The sequence below is a fragment of the Hydra viridissima genome, unplaced genomic scaffold, assembly GCF_058129835.1.
Source record: "Hydra viridissima isolate aposymbiotic clone 2 unplaced genomic scaffold, HvirCarnegie_v1 scaffold_18, whole genome shotgun sequence".
Taxonomy (NCBI): domain Eukaryota; kingdom Metazoa; phylum Cnidaria; class Hydrozoa; order Anthoathecata; family Hydridae; genus Hydra; species Hydra viridissima.
Genome location: NW_028324317.1, coordinates 645,917 through 670,303, shown reverse-complemented (window position 1 = coordinate 670,303; position 24,387 = coordinate 645,917). Strand labels below are relative to the sequence as shown.

General features: G+C 29.6%; 1 protein-coding gene, 1 long non-coding RNA gene and 2 pseudogenes across 3 annotated transcripts in view; 3 read left to right on the top strand and 1 right to left on the bottom strand.

Annotated features, from left to right (window-relative positions):
- LOC149876693 (uncharacterized) overlaps positions 1-24,387 on the top strand; it is a 615,724-nt pseudogene that overhangs the window by 160,304 nt on the left and 431,033 nt on the right.
- The window catches only part of LOC145193748 (uncharacterized), a 145,978-nt gene that overhangs the window by 22,360 nt on the left and 99,231 nt on the right, over positions 1-24,387 (bottom strand). The gene's annotated exons all lie outside the window — the stretch shown is intronic.
- Positions 9,586-12,441, top strand: LOC149876719 (uncharacterized). 2 transcript variants are annotated; one of them, XR_016448587.1, is made up of 4 exons: positions 9,586-9,858; positions 10,580-10,637; positions 10,871-11,169; positions 12,214-12,441. It is a non-coding gene; the product is annotated as an uncharacterized LOC149876719 (long non-coding RNA). The 2 variants fall into 2 exon arrangements; XR_016448586.1 differs by lacking the exon at positions 9,586-9,858 and having other exon boundaries at positions 9,884-10,637.
- On the top strand, positions 15,392-16,709 carry LOC149876718 (uncharacterized; annotated as a pseudogene).

Sequence of the window (24,387 nt, the reverse complement as noted above, 5' to 3'; positions counted from 1 at the left end):
AATACGAGGGTTTAGTAAAATCTGTTTTATAGAATATTGAAAAGCGAATTTTCAAAAATGGTTTTCAGATTGTGAATCTCTGATAAATTTTGCACAAAACAAGAGAATAATTTTTTTTTTCAAAAATTTCATATTTCTGAGGAGTTTTCCACCTAAAAGAAAAAAAAAAGACCGAGATTACAAAAGGTCGGGAAAAAACCATTTATAAAAATTTTTGTAAAAGATCAAATGAAGCCTTCAAAACTCAGATCTCGGAGGAATATCAGTAATAATTTGTCAGAATATTGACATAAACTGTAAACCGTAATGATAGAATGGTGCTGCCTCCGGTAGCAACCATCTGTCCCGAATTTAGATCTCCGCCAGTTAATGTCTCCTTCTCTTGCACATCACAATTTCGTTGTGTGCTTTCCTTCTCTCGAATCAAAAGATAAAAAATCTGCTAAATACTAAAATTTTTTCACATCTTAAACCATTAATTAATCGCAAAACTTGAAACTTGCTTTTAACTAGAAACTTGTTTAAAAGTCTAATGAGATATCTTCTAAGGTAAGAATAGTTCGTCCGTTATTTAAAAGATTTAACATGCAAGTTATCTGAAATAGGGCCCAAGTGGGAAATATCTGCATCTATAGAAAACAAAAGAGTTTTTGTTAAACAACTTTGCTCGATACTTATTAAGCGCTGTATATTTGTTAAGTTTGAATGTTTCGTTAAGTTTTGAGCAAAGAAAAACAATTTTAAAAAGCTTAAATTTGCTTTCATAGATATTTAAAGGATAAGGTACATAAAAAAACCAAGAGTTCGAAAAAAAGACCAGCAAATTTCCAGGATTAAAAATGAATGAGGGAACCTGTTCAATATATCCAATACTTGTGTGAAAGTTTTTGTTGTAGAAATTTGAACTGCTAAGCAAATAACGACTATCATGCAGGTTATTAACATACTCAAGACTTTGTTTTACTATGATCATGGAAACAGATGAAATTGATTGCTTCAGAAAAGTTTTTTTTTCGGAAGCAGTCCAATTCCAAAAGAGCTTTTATTTCAAGACACGAGTGTGTAGAAACTTTTCCGCAACCCTGCATAATATTTGGTTGGAGGCATTACGAATGTAAACCTATAAATGGGAGCCGTCATAATTATAAATAATAGGGGTCATTTAATTTTTTTAGCAACTTGCAAAATTGAAACTGCACAGCTGTGGTCGAATAACAACTTAAGAAACTTGACATTCTTGCCCAAATTACCTCAGGCTCTTTGGTATCTACATTCGTTCTCAGCACATTGATTATGTTAGTTCTCAGCACTTTGATTATGATTGTATTTCTATAAAAGTTTTCTGCTTTAAAATGGTTAAAGATGAATGGTTTGTCATTGGAACAATTTTCTAAATAAATTCCAAAAACTCGCTTTTTTCGCATCTTTTCTGCTTTGCTGGTATTTTAAAATAATTTCGATAAAAATCAATAAAAAACCATGTTTTGGTAGAGAAATTAATCAACAGTTCCTATAATCTTATGGCAATTAAGTCTAGAAGAACTTGACTTTAGTCTGAAAGGCCTGCACAAAACTTCACCTATGATATGTTATTCTTCATCATTTTACTAAATGCATAACAATCCTAAGTAAAAAGTCATTTTAGCTTACTCTAACTCAATCCATAACGAATCATTCAGGCAGTCATTATATTTAGAGAATCATCCATAAGTAACAAACCTTGATGGCAGGTGTCCATCGTGATACATTCAGTATCTCTAGCAAATATTGAATAATTTGCCCAATTATGGATGTCTGATTAAAATTTTTTTATCAATTTAAGTTTAAAGCTATAAATTTGCATCTTTCAACAAGGAAAATAAAATGTTCATACTTTGCTACATAATTCAGACTCAGAACGTCATTATGAAGCGTTGTGACAAAACAAATCATTTTTTTCAAATTTATATCCCTTCAATTCGGAATTGAAAAAAAAAAAATTCAATTCATTAAACTTTGAAAGTAGAAGAAAGCCATTTGTTCAGTTGGAGTAGAAGAAAATTCATTGGCTCAACTGTTCATTGTTTGCAATTCACAGGTATTCAAACAAATATTGAAATAAATTCTACACTTTCAGTTGGGAATATTTAACTTTAGACACTATCTACAAGAAATCCAACAAAACTAGGATTTTGCGAATTTTTGGAATTAAATGGAAGTCTTGTAAATTTCAAATATTTGATCAAACTGTTCATCCATTATTTATTTTGTTACCTAAAAAAGATAAAAGCCAATATTTATTTAAATGAATTTCTTTAAACTTGGTTTTAAAAACTTTTAGCAAACTTTAAAAATTTTCCCAATCTAATTAAAGTTTATGACCGTCATCTGAATGTTAGGCTTGAAGTGATCTTCTTTATTGGACCAGAGTTGTTAACGTTTTTGACATGATGGCCTCTTTGCAATAGAATATAGTCTTGAAAAGGCCGGATATAATCGCTTTTTTTAAATGCAACCATTCCGGCTTTGAAGCATGAAAAAAATTTTGTAGTTATTAAATCTGATATGAGAATCTTAATATCAAGGATTAAGTGTTACGATTGCGAGAACTATTTTTTTAATATTTTCCTTGTTTGCGGGTCGTTTGCGGGTTGTTTGCGGGTTGTTTGCGGGTTGTTTGCGGGTTGTTTGCGGGTTGTTTGCGGGTTGTTTGCGGGTTTTTCGGAGAGTTTATTCGCTGCGTGAATATTTACGGCGACATTGAAGAAAAATGACTGAAAACAGACTTTTCAGCTTGAAACTGTAACTTATAAAGAAAGAAAGTAGTAAAATATTATTCATAAACGGTTAGTAGTAAAATATTATTCAAAAAAAGGTTTGTAGCAACAACTTTCGATGAATTCATAAATTTCCATGAACCGAAGCTTTATTTACTTTACCGTTATTTTCATCTCCATAAGAATTGTTGTATCATCTCTATATACATCGCTTATGGCAATAAAATATTACAGTGATATGTTTTGGCATTACTTTTTTTTCTTCTGAAAAACTCAAGTTTACTTTCTAAATGGGCCGTGGAAAGGGCCGTGGAAAGAATTGCACTGGGGAAAAACATTTTTTTGTTCAGAAACGTTTATTGATCGGACCCGTAAACAAGGCAAAAACTATAAAGAAATTCAAGATCTTGTCCTACCACGGTTACCAATTCATTGAATTTTGAACCAAAACGTGAAACAAAGGAAGAAAGACAATTACAACATCATAAGATCGAAATGTTGAACGTTAAGCAGGAACGTTTAGCAGAACAGAAAATATATTAAAATTATATATATATATAAGACAAAACGACAATCGAAAGTGAACTACAATACAATCACAAGAGTGATAAAAAAAACTTCCAATTGATTTTATCATCACACCAAAGCTCCACAAATCAATTCAAAAATTTATTTTAGCAGTTTACGAGTACCACAAAAGCAAGTAAGAGATATATTGCTCTAGAGTTCCACTTTGCATTATTAATGATAGTAATGTTTTAAACGTAATAAACGGAAGTATAGCATTTTTTTTTATAATTTTGGATGGCATTTCCCAATTGGCATAAAACCATCACGTCACTTTAGGATTTAATTTTTATTTTCTTATTACTATTATTTCTTAAATTTGCAGAGTTTTTACTGACTTCTTGCACAAAACTATGTAATACAATTGTTTAATTACAAAATCCGTATAATGAAAAATATTTATTCCTGATAAAATGACTAAAAATATGTAATATATTTTCAAATATAACGATTGATTTTAAATTCACACTTTGTATTAAAATCTTTTTTTGCACAAAATTATGCACAACCTTTTAAATACTGCATAAAAATAATTATCTGAAAATATTGAAGGAAACGTTGGTCATAAAACAATTTAATTAACGTAGCACCAAACTCATGCCAAATTAACAAATCACCAAGTTAAAAACTAAATAACTGGCACTTTAAGATTTTGGTCCGTTTGTAACAAACTTTGGAATTTTCGATTTAAATCCATTTAGATCCCCTACATTTAACATCTCAGCAGGAGTTTGTGACGTTGAATCCCTGGAGATAATTTAGATTTGTAGCACAAAGTGCTGAAGTGTTTATTAAACAAAAAAAAGTCTGATGACTTTGTAAATAGAACTCTGCAAAAAGTAGCAATAAATAAACAAATCAAAAGAAGAAAAAAACTAATTTCCATTTCTAGCTTTGAATGTAACGATAGTAGACTGGTACACAGCATAAGCTAAAGTAAAAACATTTTGTGTATTAAATGATGTTTTGCAAATTGAATAACAAACTATTGTAAATGAGAATGAAAGCTTATGTTGAGAGATGTTGGATAAAATTTCAAGAGATGTTGGAACAAAGTTCTGTTACTTATAAAAAAAAGCTCTTTCAAAAGTCACAAAGGAAAACTCGTCGCTTATCCCCTATCGACAATATGACGGATACCTTGATCTTTTTCCTTGATTTTTAGAACCTCCTCAAAAACTATAAGCAAATGCTGACAAAGCAATTTTAAGTTACCCGTTTTTGTGGCTTAAGAGTCAACTCTATAAGTTTGAGGGGATGAGTGAGGAGTGGAGAGGAAGCTTGTCTTCCGCGTTTCAAATTGAAAAACCACAGTTATTTTCTCAATTGGATGAAAGCGGGAAAATGTAGCAGTTAAAGGCCAACAGATTCTCCAATTTAGCAACTGAAACAATTAAATGTACTGAATGTCCGTACCAAAGTCTAAACTACAATCATGAAGAAATTGTGAAGAGGTTGTGTGCAACTTAAGGTGCCATAATCTCTTCTTTGTGCAACTTAAGGTGCCAGAATCTGTTCTTTGTAAGGGGGATCCTCTTGTGTTGTAAATGCCACAAGGAACACTTTCTTCAGAAATATATTATGCCGCTTTTCACCAACTTGTGTATTCTACCAATACAAAAGACATTTATTTCCCGGTCAGCTTTTTTCATGCACAAAAACACACTGATTTTGTGCAGTTCTCATGAGGATTTCATTTTGGACCGTTTCCTACGTATAAAAAGACCATTTTACACGTTTAATTACATAATTCGATCGTTTTATTTAAGTCACATGGCTTAACTTTATTGATGGCTCTTGCTATATGAATATAGAAAAGCTGTTATTAATTTAAAAGCATAAAATGACAAATGATATTTTTGATGCTTCGTATTTAAACAAATGAAATTAGATGAAGTTTAAAAATAAATCAAATTTAAATCAAACTTCTACGTACAAGTGCTTATTTACTCAAAACTTTTCTAACTGATTGAACAAAAAAAATAAATAAATAAATAATCACACCAGCCTCGTTTTGAAGATCAAAGATTTTTGCTTTGTAATATTTAAGCGATTTAGTTTGGTTTCTTTTTTTATTTCTTCTCGATTATTATGCAACTATTCTGCGTGATTTAGTTGTATTCTTACAGGATTGACGGTTTTTGTTTTAAATTCATTACATAGATTCAAGAAAAATTAGGAAAACTATGGTTCAGACCATCAAGAAGCCGTTCTAAACATGTTAACACTATGCAGCGAAAAGAAAATGGAGAACTTAGAGCCCAGTGTAAACCAGTACGTAGTTTAAAGCCAAAACCAGTACGAAGTTTATAGAAAAATTAGAAATGGCAGAAATATCTTCAATAAAGGTAAATACAGAAAACTGTGTTTTTTTATGTTGTGTTAAGATCTGTATGATACCCTCCATTGAAAAACACGGTCACTGAAGGTGAAAACGTAATGTCAATTCGCGCCGTTGCATTGTTAAATGTTCTACATAACAATTACAATGAATAATATTTCAAATGTAATTTTCAAAAACTATATTTTATCGAAACTTTATTTTTTCATGTTTAAAGAGCAAGTTCTTTGTGAAATGATTTTTTTTTCCACAAAAAATCTTCGATTTATTTTTATTTTAAATTACGAAAATAGATCAAAAACTCTGGTTTAAATTTTGTCTTCATTTTTAACCTCTCTTTGGTTTAATTTTTCTCTTTTTTTTTTAACACCTCGTATTCGTATTAAGCCAGGATTTACTTATATTTTCTAATGAGGTTAATTAGATGACTGACTTTTTTAGACATTATAAAATTCAAGTTTAAGCTAAAAAAAAAACTTTTTCAGAAAAATTCCTTCATTTAGAAATTCTATTTTTAAAATGCGTAAACTTTTTTCTTGAACTATTAAAATTTTAGAAAACTTCCATTGCAAAAATTTGATTTCATAAGCTCGAGAACCGTTCGTTTCGGTTCTATGAAATCAGTTGATTTACTTTAACGCAAAGCCGTTATCTCAACATTTATTCAATGCGCAAGTGCTTGGTAGATGTAAAGATTTTTGCGTATGTAATTTATCAGTAGTAATCAATAATAGCTGAACTAATACCTCAACGATCTTCTTATCTACAGCAAACTTATTAATGATCAAAATGACACGCAAAATGAGTTTGATGATATTAAAGGTAACTAAATATTTTAATGAGATTTCTTTTTTTGAGAGACTCAATATAACCAAACAAAAACTTGTCTTTTGGTTGAACAAATCCCCTAAAATGCATTTTTGAATGAGTTCAATTGAAGTTTAATTGACCATGACTTTTCTCTCGAAGTTGACTTATGATTGGAAAGTATTTACTCGACGTCTTTTGATTGATGAGTTCGTAATTGCTAATGTAGAAAAAAAACTCTACAACAACAAGAGAACGAACAACTCAAGTGATGAACCGATGGCGTAAAGATAATCGATCTAAAAAATAGCGAGACACGAAAGATGGATTAACTTTTTGCAAGCGAAATGATTTGGTTATTATGTGCCAACTAATTACATTTTTTGAGCTTAAATAAATTTTATTAAAATAAATTGTTCAATTAAATTAGTATTTTTACGATTTTTTTTTTTTTTTATATTAGGTCTATGTGATATTTGAATGCTCAATATTTACTTTGAAGTTTCTGAAATTTAAATTAAAGCTTTTCAATGGGAATATTTGTTATTTCCACGGTCCACTGGGTATGTTAACTGTTCTCTTGTATTAGAGAAATATTATTAAGATGTGACGAAGAGGAGTGGTAACCAACATGCGATTAAAAAAAATAAATCGTGACGAAATGCAACAAAATTTTCATTTAAAGGGAAACTTTCATTAAAAGGAAAATTTTCATAAAAAGGAAAGTAAGCGCAACCAAAAAAAATTTCTAACAACTCAATATTTTTAAAAATTTCTTTCTGTTCACTTTTTTTATTATTGTCGCTGTAAGCTTTTAAATCGTTCATGAATTTATTTTTATTCATTTGCTCTTGAGAATAAAAACAGGAAACAGTCAGCTGTGGATTGAAGCTGTCTGCATTCCGACCGAATTTAAACGCGTTTGATTAAAATTCTGAATTTTCTATTTGCGTATAAAACTATAAAATTTTCAAATGAGAGGTTTAAAGTTCTAAACAAAATCTAAAACAAAATTTGCAAATTTTTTTTTCTTCTAAATTCCAATTCAGACAAAATTCGCAATTGGAGTTCAAACGAAATCAAATCGGGCTGAACGCAAACCCTTGATGGAGTGTTAAAATTTTAAAACGCTCCTCAACAGTGTTATAAATATAATTTCAAAAATACTTCTCAACAGTGTTGTTGCTTTTTTAATAATCAGATTTGTGTTCTAGCATTAATCACTCGTCCCTCAGTTTTTGGCGTAAAGACGTTTTTTGCGCGTGACGATGAACTTTATCAAGTTCTTAACTGCGTTTACGAAAGAAAAGAGTCAGATAAGTAAATTACGGTTGTAACTGGAATGTCCGGAGTCGGAAAAACTCAGCTTGCTAGCAAGTATGCAGCAATATACAACAACTTGTTTGAAAGTGTTGTGTGGTTGGATGTGTGGTTTGAAAAATTAAAAATCTCTATTACTAACTTTTGCCAAATATTGGGACTAAGCGTAATTGATTCTCTAGGCAGTGCTTTCGATATTGAAGTAATAACAAAAAAAATACATAACTATTTTGAAAGTGAAAAAACTTTATACATTTTTGACAACGTGGATGATGAAAGTGTAAAGATTTTTGAGAGTTACCTCTCTACTAAACCAAACCCATTTACTTTGGCAAAATCGCAATCGAAAACATTTTCTGCTCATGTTTATCAAGTCAAAATCAATTTTTTGTCGCAACAAGAGGCTCTTCTTTTCATGAAGAGAAATGTTAAAAATGACGAAAAACTGCAAGAAATAACCGAGGTGCTTCGATATCATCCACTCGCAATTAATCAAGCTATTCTTTATATAAACACTAACAGCGTTTTTTGCAAGAGTATTTAGATCTTTTTTGATCATATCCCGTGGGAATACTCGAGGAAGGTTACCAACTAAAGCAGAAACTAAGTCTACAGTACGAACAATCAATTTCAGGTAAAAAAACATCCAGTGAAAAACCACTAGCAATTTTACACCATTTATCGAATTGCAATGGTCAAAATATTGCAAAAAGAATTTATTTACGGTAATTCAAAATACCTGGAAATAACAGACGAGCTAGTATAGCAAGTTATAGAAATATGTTTTTGCTTTTAAATTATCTAAAATATAGTAACAACTGATAAATGATGTCATTTTCTTTTATTTACTACAAAAAAACAAATAAAACAAAATCATAAGGATTATGATCGTAGATGTTACTTTAAAAAACGGCGCTAAGTACAAGGACAATTAATGGTCCTTTGTACAAAACTAGATATAAAACAAGATCAATCTTTATAACATATTGCAAAGCTGTAATATGTCATGATTACTTATTAAAACTCAAAGTAATTCATGATTACTTATTAATAACTTTATGGTCAAAGGAACAACATACCTCGGTCAAAGGAACAACGTACATGCTGTACTAATGACCATATGACTACTTATTTAAAAACGCTCAAAAATGATACTTTTTAGTTGAATAAGAAAAAAGTCAAAAGTATGATTTTTGCGCAAAATATAAGAGAATAACATAAACTTTGAATGGCATAAATTGATCCAATAGTCAAGAAAAAAAAAAGCCCAGAAACAAAAAGTGGTCAGAGGTACAACAGGTTCCCCTACATAACTCGAACCTCGCTTTCTTCTTTTTCCACCTTCTTGTTTCAAACAATTAAATAAAATAAAAACAACTTATATTTGCAAGTTTTTTACTTTTATGTAACCAGTTGAATAATAAACGTTCACAAATATTCTTGTTCTTTACTGAAAGCAAATAACTATAACATATGAAAATTGTAAGTTATTTCATAAAAATGATCCGCAATTTTATGAAATTTTTCCACTAACCATAACAAAATACTCAAACAGATTTTGAATAACTATTTCGCTAGTAGTCCAAAGAAAATCGAAAACTAACGAACCCCAGCTAGCACACATACCTTGGGCCAACGTTGGCACAACGTCGGAAGCGTTGCTTTATTTTATCACTTTAGTGATAACGTCGAACCAAAGTCGGGCCAACGTCCGAATACGACTGAATTTTTGCTTTTTTGAATTCGTTCAGTGTGTTACAGGTTTTAGTGTTAAATTAGTTTTCCGCCATTCTTAAAAAAATCCCGTTTTTAGTTAGCTGTTGGTTATGCAAAGAAGTTGTAAAGAAATTATTCTAAAACAAAGAGATTGAACCACGAGAAGAAAAGTGGTCGTTATAGAACTCGGAAAGGTTGAATCATGAGGAAATTTAGTCGTTAAAGAACTCAGAAAGGTTGGACCACGAGAAGAAGTGGTATTAAAAGAATCAAAAAAGATTGAATCACGCGAAGAAGTGGTTGTGAAAAGAAATCCCATTTGTTAGAATCCAGTTTGTTAGAGAGATACAGGTACTTTATTTCCATTTTTGTGTTTATTTAACTTTAAACTAGTAGTTTACTAATTATGTAGCTACATAATTTGTAAATAAACTTTTTCTACATTACATTAGAGATAGTAGAATTTTTTAATTTTGTATCAAGAACTTGAGTACCCTGTTTATTATCATGGCCTGAAGCAAGTTTGTGCTGCTTCACCAAATTCTCCTCAGAGCAGCACTGATTGCAGGAGAATCTACAAAATTGTGCTATAAAGCTTCTATTAGGCTACCATATCATGCATTAAGACTACATTTTATGCTCTTATACTTGTATTTTATTCAAAAGATATATGTTTCTTAATAAAAATTGAATTGACGAATCAATATTTGGACTAATCAATATTGATAGTAAATTTCTTAATGTTCTAAAAAAGACTTTAAGTAATTTACTGTTTATATATTTATGATAGGATGTAAAATTTGTAAAAGATATAAAATGCTAGAATGTAATAATAGTAATAATAATAAATTTTTTGCTCTACACATACAATGTGGTGAGTCTAACATCTGTAGATGTTAAACTTTGACAGCTTTGGAAAAGTGTTCATTTTATTTTTCATTTTTTCATTATTTTTTTATATTTTTATTTTCTTTTGTTTGTTTTTGAAACAACCAAACTTGTTTTTGAAGACATTCACATTATCAGAGTTGATTATCTCTCCTGTTTAATTATTCCAATTGTTAACTGTTAGGTTTGTGAAGACATTAAATCTTGTGGTAGAATGTGTGAACTGCTTTTGCATTTTCTGAGTATGACCTCTTTTTATTGCATATTTAATTATTTTAGGAGGATGATTCCATTTAACTTTATCCATATTTTTACTTATTTTATTAAATAAAATTGAATTAAATCACCTCTTGCTCTTCTTATTTTTAAAGTAGTCAAGTTAAATCTTTTTTAAAATTTTGTTTTTTTGTATTAATAATGGTTTATAATATTAGGCTACTAATATTATACAATATAATTTAACTGATACTAATAGTTTAGACGGCTGCTTCATATGCAACAAACAGAAGAAGAGTGAAAGAGCAAGTTGATAAGATATATAAGGAATTTATGGTGAAAGTTATCAGAAAAGTAATGTGTCTACCTGCAGTATTTCTAATGATTGTGAAAATGTTTGTTATGATGACAATTCATATGAGATTGATATTGACAATGATGAAGATAATTTTCCTTTTCAAATTCTTAATAATCACTATGACGATGATCAGGATGAACGCTATTTCACATCAGACTCAGAAAATTAAAGTGATCTGGATAGCAATCCTGATGAAAAAGGTATTATCGCATCTTTAGCTGAGTATTGTGTTAATTTAAAATTTCTTTGTTTCATTATTTACTAAATGAAACTTTTGTTAAAATTTTTTTTTTCAGTTATGTCTAGTGAAGCATTTGTTTTGTAATTTGTCATTTGTTACCATATCCCTCTTTAACAGCTATTAAAGAGGGATACGGTAATGTATTTTATATGCATTTGCAGCATTTTAATGGTGATTGGAATTCATATATTATTTGTATAAGAGAATTTTGAAGCATTTTACTTCTAGTTTTTGCAGTAAAATACTGATACTATTTTTCAATAATTTTCTATTTATTAAAAAATGTGGCATTAAAAAATGAAAGTGAAATATCAACAAATGTACTAATTATTTTTAAAAAGATATTTTGTCGCCATGTTTATGCAGGTAATACATCAAAAATATTTTATGTTTTTATTTACGGAAATTTTATTTGTATATAGTGCTTATATCTTACATATGTTTGTTATTAACTATTTTATTATTTAAATATAGATTTTGTATTTGATGTGTGTGTGTGCGTGTGTGTATGTGTGTGTACATACATACATACATACATACATACATACATACATACATACATACATACATACATACATACATACATACATACATACATACATACATACATACATACATACATACATACATACATACATACATACAAACATACATACATATATGCAGTGGCATAGGAAGATCATAAAAGTTGTGGGGGGGGGGGGACTAAAACAAAAGTTAAGGGGGGGGAAAATAAAAATTTAAACGAAAAAAAAAAAAAGATATTTTGATAATTTGAAGAGGTTACACCCCCTCTATTCTTACAAAAACAAAGCAATAATAAATTATTAGAAATCACTTTTAAAGACTTTTCAAAAATCCAATTAGCGATTAGTCCTCCCCTCTCCCTCCAGATTTCTGAAAAGTCTTTATTGACGAAACTTTGTGTAAAAAAATTGAAACTGATAAGTGTTTGCTAATAATATATATAAACACAAAAATATATGAACACCTATAATTTTAGCAGTAGCTATGGCAATGCCTAAAGCTCATAAAACGAAAGATTTCTATCAAATTGTATAACGAGGAACATTCGAACGTTGTTGTAGTCTCAAGTGAAGTAAAGATGCAAGATTCGTAAGGATGCTTAGCAGTCGAGAAGAACGTTATTTTGTTTGAACATTTGTACAAATACTTTAACATAATTGTAATGTTTATTACAACAAATATTGATTTTCTCTTAGTAATTGTTTAATTTAAGTTGGTTCATTAATCAATGTTTTATTTTCGTTCATCAGCGTCAAATTTTATTCAAACTTATTTGGACATTACATTTTATTTAACATTACAAAGAAGTTGTTACGCTTTACTTAAAGAAACAGTTACCCTTTAGTTGAAAAAAGTTACACTTTAGTCAAATAAATAGTTTTAATTTGATTGCAAAAACTTTGTTTTTGATTGAAAAGACAAGCACACCTTTTGAATCAAAATCAAAGTTTTTGCAAACAAGTAAAACTAATATTATTTGAATTATACGTTGGACCAACGTCAGAATGCGACGCTCGTCCAACGTCGATATCCGACGTTGGGCCAACGTTAACCCAACGGTTGGTTGCGACGTCGCGCCGACTATCAAATCCACGTTGGCTCGATGTCGGTTGCCGACCATCGGCCAACGAATTTTTCGACGTTGATCCAACGTTGGGCCAACGTCTATGTGCTATCTGGGACCATTGCTTTTTAAAACATTCGAAAAAACGTTCTAAACTCGCACGAAGTTATTTTGTTAATAATCAAAAATAATTTTAGTGATTGTTATCAATTTGTTTAGAGAAACCGAGTTTAAACTTATCTGACATCCTTTTTTTTTTTTTCTTATTGATGCGTTTGATTTTTGAAAATTGAAACTTTGCTTTTTATGTAGGTTAACTTAACATTTAAAGAAATTGTTTATTTATTCAGTTTTGGTATTTAATTATATCAATATTTAACATTTTATTGCGCAATCATATCAATTTGTATATTTAAGTAAATATTTAGGGGAACTTATGTCACTGAGGAAATTTATATCGCAGATGGAGGAAAAAAATTACACAAGAGGGGAAATATTATTTCAAAATTAAATTTCCCCCCAGAAAATATATTTCGGCCGGGGAGAAGTTATTTAATGGGGAATATTTATTTCGTGACACCACCTATTTCAATCTTTTTTAAGCACTGCCACCTGTAAAATTTAGCTGAAATAATTGAGTTCGTCAATGGATTGGCTTAGAATAATGTAAACACCTTTTAAAAAATGAAAAAGGGGGTAGTTTCAGAGTTTTTTTTTAAATACAGAAAGAATAACGAGATATTAAGAAAAAAAATAAACAAAAAGAAATAAAAGAATAATTTTACTTTTTTTTTTCTCAAACGTTGTTTTTATGCTTGTTTAGTTATCTTTTTCTCTGGAATCCGAATACAAAAATACACACCCAGTAGACACACGACGTTGAAATAAGGTTGAAACAGCGACGAAACCCTAAAATCTATAAACAGTTTTCATTCTTTTTAAAATAACCAATCAAGCGTGTTGATTTTATATTTTAACAACAAAATTATCTTGGTTTGGTCCCCAAAATAAATGCTTTTAAACTAAAGTTAGTGAATGGCAAAACTCATATCTATGTCATCTCAGTTTCAACCTCCTAAAAAAATTTGCTGGATTTTCCTACAGCTTCACAAAAAACTTGTTTCCTCAGATTTGAAAAATATTTTCAATGAAAACTTTTAAAAAACATTTTGATTCAAGTGAAATTAGTTAATATTGTAATTCAAGTGCCATTGTTGAAAATAAAATTGACGTTTATAAAACGAAAATTATTTACGGAACCTCGATGCAAATCGAGGTAGTACTTCAGCCAATACGTCTGTACTTGATGACAACTCAACATCTAAAGAAGTTTCCAAGTGTTCTCCTTTGCAAACGGTTTGTCAAGAAAATGTTGACAACAAAGAATGAATGGACCAAGAGTACAACTTTGTTGAGCCAAGCTAAATAGTTGCAGTAGTTCAACATTTCCTTTCTGAATAAATAAAACATTTGAAAAAACATGAATAACCAAAAACCTAACTTAGAACCTTTTCAACGCCGCTTTCAATTTAAAAACTTCTACGGAGCACACAAAAAAGCTTCTTTTCGCATGTTCTTGATGGACTTTCGACTGAACTTCAAAAGTTTCCTCAGTGATAGTACATTTACCGATGCATGGCACCCCCCCTTCCCCCTCCAGCCTTTAACACCTTTTAACATCGAACTTCAGAGCTTCCTCCGCGATAGAACAGTAACTAACCTTTCCCGTATTTATCATGAGAGCGTAAAAGGAATCAGCAAAACTAAGTATTGAGTTTACCAAAATTAGTTTTTAGGAGCGGAATATTTTAATGATTTTCCCACAAACTTAAAGACAGCAACTCTTCAATTTTTGAAAACACTGAACATATCAGTAGGTGTTGCAAGACACATTTGAATGGGACAAACTCAAGTCAGAGTTCTCATATCCAACATCAACATCTGAGGATTGTAATAGCTAGCTGTAATTTATAAAAAATGGCAAAGTGCAATATTTTAGATAACGAGTTTTGCAGCTAAGGTTTCTCTTGATGCAGGCAAGCATTGGTTGATGTGTAAATTTGCTTCACTTGTTTACTAAATATTAAGCGTTATTAGTTTGGTGCCGTGTAAGATTTATGCTTTATATGTCATGGAAGCAATACGGAAAGTATCATTTTATTCTCCTTTTTTTAAAGTTAATTCTAAAGACCGGTTATTTTTTTTTTTTGCACATTTTTTGTTCATCTTAAATAACTGCTGTATTTAGATGTTTTTTAAACAAGGACCTTTTAACCAAGTTCAATCAATATACCATTTAAAGGAAGATTAAAAAAAGGTTCAAGTACCAGTGTTAAAACAATCAACTGGTCATTACCATGCACAGACAAATATTTTTGTTTCCCCAAAACTTCTGGGAGGAAAGTTAAAAAAATTAAAACCTGGTCGACCATGTATCATGGAACAAAATCAAAAGAGATTGACCAGGCCGATCATAAATACCTCAATTGAGAATATAATAAAACCAACATTGCGTTTAAATGTAATTGAAATTGATCCTGTATCAAATCCACATTCAAAGTTATGTATATGCAAGTTATGCAACGACATAATGTACAAGATACTAATATTAAAAGAGTGTCAACATTCGTTTTGCTCAGTGTGTTTGTTTAAGGAGATTGAAGGAAAGTTGGAAACATAAGCAAAGTGCATTATTTGTGAACAATTCTGTTAATGTAATACAAATGACATAGCACATTTTTTTAGGCTGCAATAACGAATGCAAATTTAAATATACAGTTAAAGAAAATGAGCTTAAAAAATTACACGAAGAAAATTTTACCGGTGATAAGTTAATGCTGACTCAGATTTGCTAAAAAACTACAAATGGACTTGATGCAACTCTTGCTGATGTGTTTTTATCAAAAGAAAATGATGTTATACCAAGGATTATGGAAGATGTTGCATTGCATGTTATAAAGCAAAAGCTACTTAACTCTGAATCAAACTCTATTGCCTTTCCTTTCTGAGGACCAAAGGTAGGTGCATTTTAAGTATTATGGCAGAAAAAGAAAAGTATATTGTTATGTTGTAATTTTTAAAATAGAATTTGATTTTAAATCTTACTTTCTAGCCTTTGCACTTCCAACTCAAAGGCATTAGAAGACAGCTCTGATGATAGTGTGAGGGCAATTAAGAAAAGACATTCAGCTGTTATAAATTCTTTAAATGTGACCTCTGGTTTGCCCAGCACATCACAATTTCAGGTAACTTCTGCTATTTTGAATTTGTTTGGAGAAAAGGATAAAATTGAAATATTGAAAATGTTAGACACTGCCTTATCAGTTATAAGTGCAGAAGAAATAGTTACTATAAAAACTGATATGGGAATCACATATTTTAACATGACGATACTTGCAAGATAAATTAGCATAAATTCAAACTTTAAATTTAATCAAATGAAATTGTTAATAAATAAAGGTTGCTAAAAAAAAAATGTTTCAAACTTTGTGTTCGATGGCTCAAATCAAAAGATATAAAATGTGCATCAAACATCCCAGCCGGCACACAACGTAAGATTTACGTTGTCTTTATGTTAAAATTACGTTTTACGTAACTTAACGTTAATGTAACGTTGTGTAAACGTAATCTTTTTAACGTAATATTCTAACGTTGAGCTAACGTTGACACAACGTTAAAAAAACAATGAAATATTAACGTAACATTCTAACGTTGAGCTAACGAAAAGACAACGTAAAAAAACAAAGAAATATTAACGTAGTTCTGCTAAGTTTTAAAAAACCTACCGTAATATTTTACATTTTTATCTTCTTAAAGATGGCGTAAGAGAAGATAGGAAACACATTTGTTAAAATATAATTTTAAAGGTAATTACCTATAATTATAAAGGTTTCGAACTAGACTTATAAGTTTAGTTGGAAGGTAGTTATCCAAGTTAAACGGTTTGAATTGTCTTTTAAAAGACAATTGAGGAATTTTGAAAAAATATTTTTAAATAAACAGCGTACAAGTAGTAAAAACTTTGAATTGCTCATAAAAGATTTAATAAAAGGTAGTAAAATGTCGATTATAAAGGTTTGATTTGATTTTTTATCGTTGTCAAAACCTGTTCTGTAAATTATAGAACAGTTTTTTTTCATGTTAAAGAATGTTTTGTTATGATATTGAACAATTTTTTGTTCTTAAATTATTATGTTACAACTATTTCTGAATCTACTAGTTTTCAGATAAATTATAAATACTTAGCTCGATATCATTAAATTTGTTCAAATTTTAAGTTTTTGAATTTCCACTATAAAAGTTTGTATCCAATTATTTGAAATGTTCAAACAATGATGTAGCATTTGTATTTGGGTATTCATTATTACAATTTTTCTTCTTTTAATCTCATTTTAAATTTTAAAGAGTTGTGCTACTATTTTATATTCCTTTAGTTGAATCCAAATTTACAGCGAAGTTTAGATTTTTTGTAATAAATGTGAGTAAAATGTCTAGTATTTTACTTTAGATGCAAGGAAATTACAAACAAATATCAAATTGATAGGAGCCTAAAGCTCATCCAATTAAATCTGCTATGATGTTATTTTGAATCTGATAGTTGCTCACTCTGATCAATATAGTATAATATTTTAAAATCAAGTTAGCTGTGAAAAATCTATTTCAATAAACTGCTTGCATTGCTTATATTTTGACAAACAACATAAGTATATTATTAATAAGAAACATGAAGATTATTTGGCGCTACTCGACATTTGCACCCCCCTTTTTTTATGATTGATTCTGATAGAGAATTTTTTGCTGATTAAGAATCGTATAAAAACATAGGTCTCAAAATCAACGGAAAGTGCTCTAATCTGAAGTTGAAAGTACAAAAATATACGAAAAATCCCTAATATTCGCCATCTTGAATAAACTAATTTAACGGTTTATTTTGTTTTTTAAAGCAAAACATTGCTAACCTGGTTTTTACTATAAAAAAGTGTCTTTTGACGCGAATGCTCTTTCGAGTGTAATCAGACAGACAGGCGACGTATAAAACATGTTACTCTTGTGAAACATATAATTCCTTCTTGTGAATTTTAATTTTATAACAGAACTTTAAACTATTTTTTCAGAAAAAATTGTTTCCTAATATATAAAGCACAAAGTTTGTGTGTACTTTATAGAAATCTAGTTTTGATCCGAATCACAGCAAATTTTGTACAGACCCCTCATTTTACCTGGAAAAGATCATAGGCTGCTTTTCGTCTCAGAATTTTGACCCTAGGGGATACTTTATTTACTAGGATTCCCCTAATTTGCTACACTGGGTACCCCTAGGAAGCAAAGTCTCACAAAGTTATCTGTAGCAAAAGTTGTAATTGTGACTTTTCTATAATATCTTTTTAAGTATATTTTGGAGATTTTCATTTTTGTCCCGGGGAGCGCCGGATACTAACCAGCTAAATATTATTTAAAAAGGTAATTGAAAAGAACTTTTATCAAATAGTAAAAATGGGATTCCTAAATATTCTTTGCAAAAATGTTTTTAATTAACTTGTGTGACTATGAAAATAGCCGTTTTTGAAATAAAAGATCCTCGGCATGAACTATAAATGTATGTTACGTTCGATGCACACAAAAAGCTATAAATGGTAGCAGTCAACAGGATATGCTGTAACAACCTGATCCCAAAAGTGAAAAAACCGATGTTCGGGAAACCTCTGCATCCACATAAATTTGGATAAATAATCAGCAACCATTTCGCGGTTAGTTAGCCCCATCATTGATTTAAACTTAGATTTGGCTCGAAACCACATAGCTTCCACGTGATTTGTCGTCACGCCTGTCTGCGGATCTACAAAATTGAGGGTATGGTTAACGGTCCCATGTAAATATGCAGGAGCTTGCATATCATTATATGCTCTCCACATGTCACTCCAGACAATAGAACCAGGAAGTATCCATTGATGTATGATTGGAATCAATGTTGCAGCATCGCGATTTTGGACAGGAACTAAAAAGCCTTTCTTTGTTGCAGGTTCATATCCACCAAATATCCACTGCTGCGGGATTATTCTACCAACTTGATATTTTCTTCGACAGAAAACAGATTCATCTACTTCAACAATACACCCTGGACCGCCAATTGGATCAGGGTTATTGAGGAAATATGAGACGCAAATATCTCTGCAAAATTGATTACAATCAACGATGGTGTCATCGCTTCCAATATTTAGTTCTCGCCTTATATCGCTTATTGATAATCCCCGACTCTTACCCGCACTTCTACTCCAAACGTATGTTAAGCCTAATACTTGCCACAAGTGTAGATGGGATTTCTCAAAGAAGCTGCCTTTTCTTATACTGAAGGTTCTTTTGCAGCGCTTAACTGGACATCTCCAAATGACTTGATCGATTGATCTATTATGTACTTGTTGTGTGCAGGGCACGTTACATACACTACAATTCATCCTTTCAGCGAGTAAACCATAAGTTCTGCACCAACGAATTGTAGCTTCTAAATTGTATTTGAATTTTGCTCCTATTTCTGTTAAGGAAAGAGAGTCAAAATCGTTTACTGTTGGTCTTCGAAGGGCCATGATATTTATGTAAATGAATTTACAAGAAATCTATTTACGAAACATTCCTTTTTATACGACAGGCACAATGAAAATAAATTTTTACGGGGGGTTTAGCTAAAAGTATGAGAAGAAAAAGTCAACAGTTTTAAATATAAATATTTTTAATATAAACAATTTTATACTATCAAACTTATTTCAGTATATAATCAATAAAAGAATTTTACAACTTCTTTGATAAATATTTCAAAAGATATTTTAGACAACAAAGTAATAATCCCAGTTAAAGCAAATTTGCGTGACAATTTAAACGTGAACGAATTCTCAAAACGTTCCATAATTGGAAATCTTTGTTATAAAGTATAAAAACCAGGTAGCTGGTACTTTAAAATGATAACTTTTAAAACAAAAAAAGTCACTTTTCAAGATGGCGAATATTAGGGATTTTTCGTATATTTTTGTACTTTCAACTTCAGATTAGAGCACTTTCCGTTGATTTTGAGACCTATGTTTTTATACGATTCTTAATCAGCATAAAATTCTCTATCACAATCAATCATAAAAAAAGGGGGGTGCGAAAGTCGAGTAGCGCCTGATTTTTTATCGTTGTCAAAACCTGTTCTATATATTATAGAACAGGTTTTTTTTATGTTATAGAATGTTTTATTATGATATTGAACAATTTTTTATTCTTAAATTATTATGTTACAACTATTTCTGAATCTACTAGTTTTCAGATAAATTATAAATACTTAGCTCGATATCATTAAATTTGTTCAAATTTTAATTCTTTGAATTTTAACAATAAAAGTTTTATTCAATTATTTGAAATGTTTAAACAATGATGTAGCATTTATATTTGGGTATTCATTATTACAATTTTTCTTCTTTTAATCTCATTTTAAATTTTAAAGAGTTGTGCTACTATTTTATATTCCTTTAGTTTAATCCAAATTTACAGCAAAGTTTAGATTTTTTGTAATAAATGTGAGTAAAATGTCTAGTATTTTACTTTAGATGCAAGGAAATTACAAACAAATATCAAATTGATAGAGGCCTAAAGCTCATCCAATTAAGATGTTATTTTGAATCTGATAGTTACTCACTCTGAGCAATATAGTATAATATTTTAAAATCAAGTTAGCTGTGGAAAATCAATTTCAATAAACTGCTTGCATTGCTTATATTTTGAAAAACAACGCAAGTATGTTATTAATAAAAAACACGAAGATTATTTTTCATATATCTTCACCGAGCATCTGCTATGCATTAAGTGTTAAATAGAAATCAAATTATAAAGTAAGTAGAATAAAGTTTATTTCAAAATTTTCATTTGTAAAAAGCATAGAGAATCTTCAACAAAAGCTCAAATAAACAATCAGTTTGCAAATATTGGAAAGGTCTCTCCATTGTTATAAATAAATGCCAGCAAAAAGAGAATGCAAGCAATTATTACACAGTTTTATTTGTTATTGTTTTGTTTCTTCTTGTGTATCTATAGTATATACTATGCCTGTAATCATCTTGTATTTTCACATTTTTAGTATTTATTTGTTTATTCATTTAGTTGTGTTTTAGTTAAGATAAATTAGTAATTGAACTGAAAAAAAAAAACAATTAAAATTATTTTCCAAGCTTAAGTTTAACCTTAACATTTCATTCTTGGAAAACCTGTAATACCTCATTTTTATTTTGAGATTTTGTTTTAAGCTAGTTTTTATTTTATCCTAAATAACCACAGCTAATAAACACAAGCAAGTGTTTTTACTATCTTTCCAAAAATTGTTTTCAGCGCAATTATTACATAGTAATAATTATCAGTAATAATTGCGCTGAAAACAATTTTTGGAAAGGTAGTAAAAACAATTGCTTGTGTTTATTGGCTATGGTTATTTAGGATAAAATAACAACTAGCTTAAAATAAAATAAAATATTTGATTATACTTTTAACTGTATGATTTTAATTATGATACAAACATTCAACTGTATGATTTTAATTATTATACAAATATTTAGCTGTATGATTTTATTATGATACAAAAATTTAATTGTATGATTTTAATTACTATAAAACATTTAGCTGTATGATTTTAATTATGATAGAAACATTTAACTGTATGAGATTATTGAGCTAGCAAGTAAAAAACTTTCTTTGAGTAAATGTAGTTACCTTTTTAAGATTATTAAAAATTTTGGTTTTCTTATTTTTTATTTTTTTATTATGTTCAGTTTTTATTATCATCTTGTTATTGTCAAAACTACTAAAATTTATGTTTATTTCAGAATAATAAAAATGAATAAACAAGAAAAAAATCAATACTTGAGGGAATGGCGGCAAAGTAATAGAGTATTAAACAATCTTCTTATAAATGAAGAAATTGACAACTCATCGCATGTCAAATCCAATTATAATGAAGTGGAGAGAAGCATTGATTTTCAAAACATTGAAATTGAGAACTATTATGATTTTTCTTGTGTGTCTGATCATAAAGATACTTCTGGAACTGAGAGTTCTGACCTAGACTCTGAGGTTCTTATGAGCGATGATAATGAAGATCTAAATATGTTAATATTGTTCTATCTATCTCTTCTTCCTTACATATGTTTTGTATACTTAGATATATCTTAGTCTTGTATCTTGAAAGTTAGCGTTAAGAAAAAATCAAGCAACTAATCAGTTATAAGAAAAATGTATTTTTAACTGTTTTTTTAACATCTCGTTAACAGTATCCCATATTGTATTTTAGAAGTCATCCTGCTAATGCACAAGTCTTCGACAGAAGCACAAATAAAAGATCAAATAGGATGCATCTTAAAGTTCTCACCATTTGTAAATGGAAGCAAAAAAATTATTTGAGGAAGCAAGTGATTGTTGAACAGTTATTAGTTTTCAGTTTTTTTGTAAATTTATTATATATGCTATATAATATACAAAAGAATATACAATACATCTTTAAATAAAGTCTTTAAAAACATATATTGTATTTTTAGTTTGAGTATCCCCGAAACTGTTTTTCTAACGCCTTATAAGGGATTAGAAACCCTTATATTAACGTAGAATATTGATTTTAATTGTGTTAAACATAATGTTAGTATGTTAACATTAAAGGCATATATAAGCCGCTTACATACGGTTATATTCATATAAAAACCATGACACGAAGCCATAGGCTTCAGCAGGCTTATATGAATATAACAGTATATTAATATTAAATGTTAAACACAATTACAATCAATATTTTACGTTAATATAAAACGCCAATAATTTCCCAACTTAAATTTATGTTAATATAACGTTAATCTAACATTAGAATTTTACGTTTGTATAACGTTATTATCTAACGTAAATCTAACGTAAGAATTTTACGTTACAAAACCTTTCCATTTTGCCGAACCGGCAACGTTGTACAAACTTAAAATCTAACGTAAATACAACGTTAATACAATGTTGCGTGCAGCCAGGGTATGAGATTGATGGAATTCAGATTATTTTAGTTCACAGTAGAACATTTTATCTTACTTTATGTTGACATGTTTTCAAATTGCATTTTGTGTACTTTTTTCTCTCTTTCGATACTTAAAAAACTTTTAGTAATCGAGTTGCAAAAAATTTGCAAGACAGATAAACAAGAATTAAAGTGTGTTACTCTTGCAAAACATGCGATTCTCCGATTTGTGAATTTTAATTTTATAACAGAATTTACGGCTTTTCTTTAATAATATTAAATCTTTGATAATATTAAAGAAAAAAATTGAAAAGACGAACTTTCACTGAATAATAAATATAGAATTCCTCATAACGTTCTTTGCGAAAAATTTTTTAGCTGATTTGTGTGGGAATAAAAATAGCCTTTTTAGATTTACACAATCGACATGAATTATAATGTATGTAACATTTAATGCACACAGAAAGCTAGATTTCGAAGTAATCAGTTTGTGTTTACATGAAGGCATAAAGGTTTGTGCTTTTAAGTAGTTGTAAAATGCGAGTTTTTGCTCAATATTTTTTGACCATATGTTTAACCATCAAACTGTGATTAATTTATAACTGAAAAGTTATAAATTAATCACAGTTTGATGGTTAAACGTCTTTGGGAGACGGATTAGAGCGACGGATTAGTACGGTCGTCTCTTTAGAAGGAGAGAAGAAGAAAGGAAGGCGAAGTTGTAAGGAGAAAGTTTTAAGCAAGTCTTAAGAAGGATTTTAAAAGAAAGAGAATTATGTGATAAGAAAAACACTTTAATGAACAAGCAGCCTCACAAGCAGTTTAATAAGCAACCGAATAAATTAGGAAAAGAAGAAGATTTTAATATTGATTTAAGAAGAATAACCAGAAGATTAAAAAAAAGAAAAGATATTTGTAATAAAAAAGAAGATATAAAAAAGAGGGGTAATTGATATAAACATTATTGTACACTGCAAGAAGCGTAAGAGAATATTATTTGTGTTATTTACACGTCATGAGCAAAAGACTGCTAAATATTACGCACTAAAACGTTTGCTGAGTTTTATTATGCAACAGAATATACTGAAGACGGCAAATAAAACCTTCGCCCTTTAACGACTAACCTTGCCCATTCCTAACCAAACTATTTCCAAACTTCGCCCTTTCTGATCAAAAGGAATCCCAAGGCTACTTACCTCAATCCCAACCTCCACATACACCTTTCTACACAACTCTACAACCCATACTTGCCAAATCCCTTACCTTCATCATAACACTTAACTAAACAACCAAACATTAAAAAAAATATTTATAAAAACGTCGCCCTGCCATTTATTTATTTTGAAGTTGCCTCAATGAGTGCAGAAACACTTGCTTGTATATGGCTGAAATAAACTTTTCCAAAAAACCGATGGTCTACATTAATCAAGCCATCCTGGATTAATGAGTAGATTAACAGTGTTGTCTGACTACATCAAGGATTTACCAACTAACTCTATACTTTTATTAGATAGTAATGGATTATTATGGCCGCTTGTTTAAAGAATCATTCCATGAATATTGTTTAATCTTCATTTATA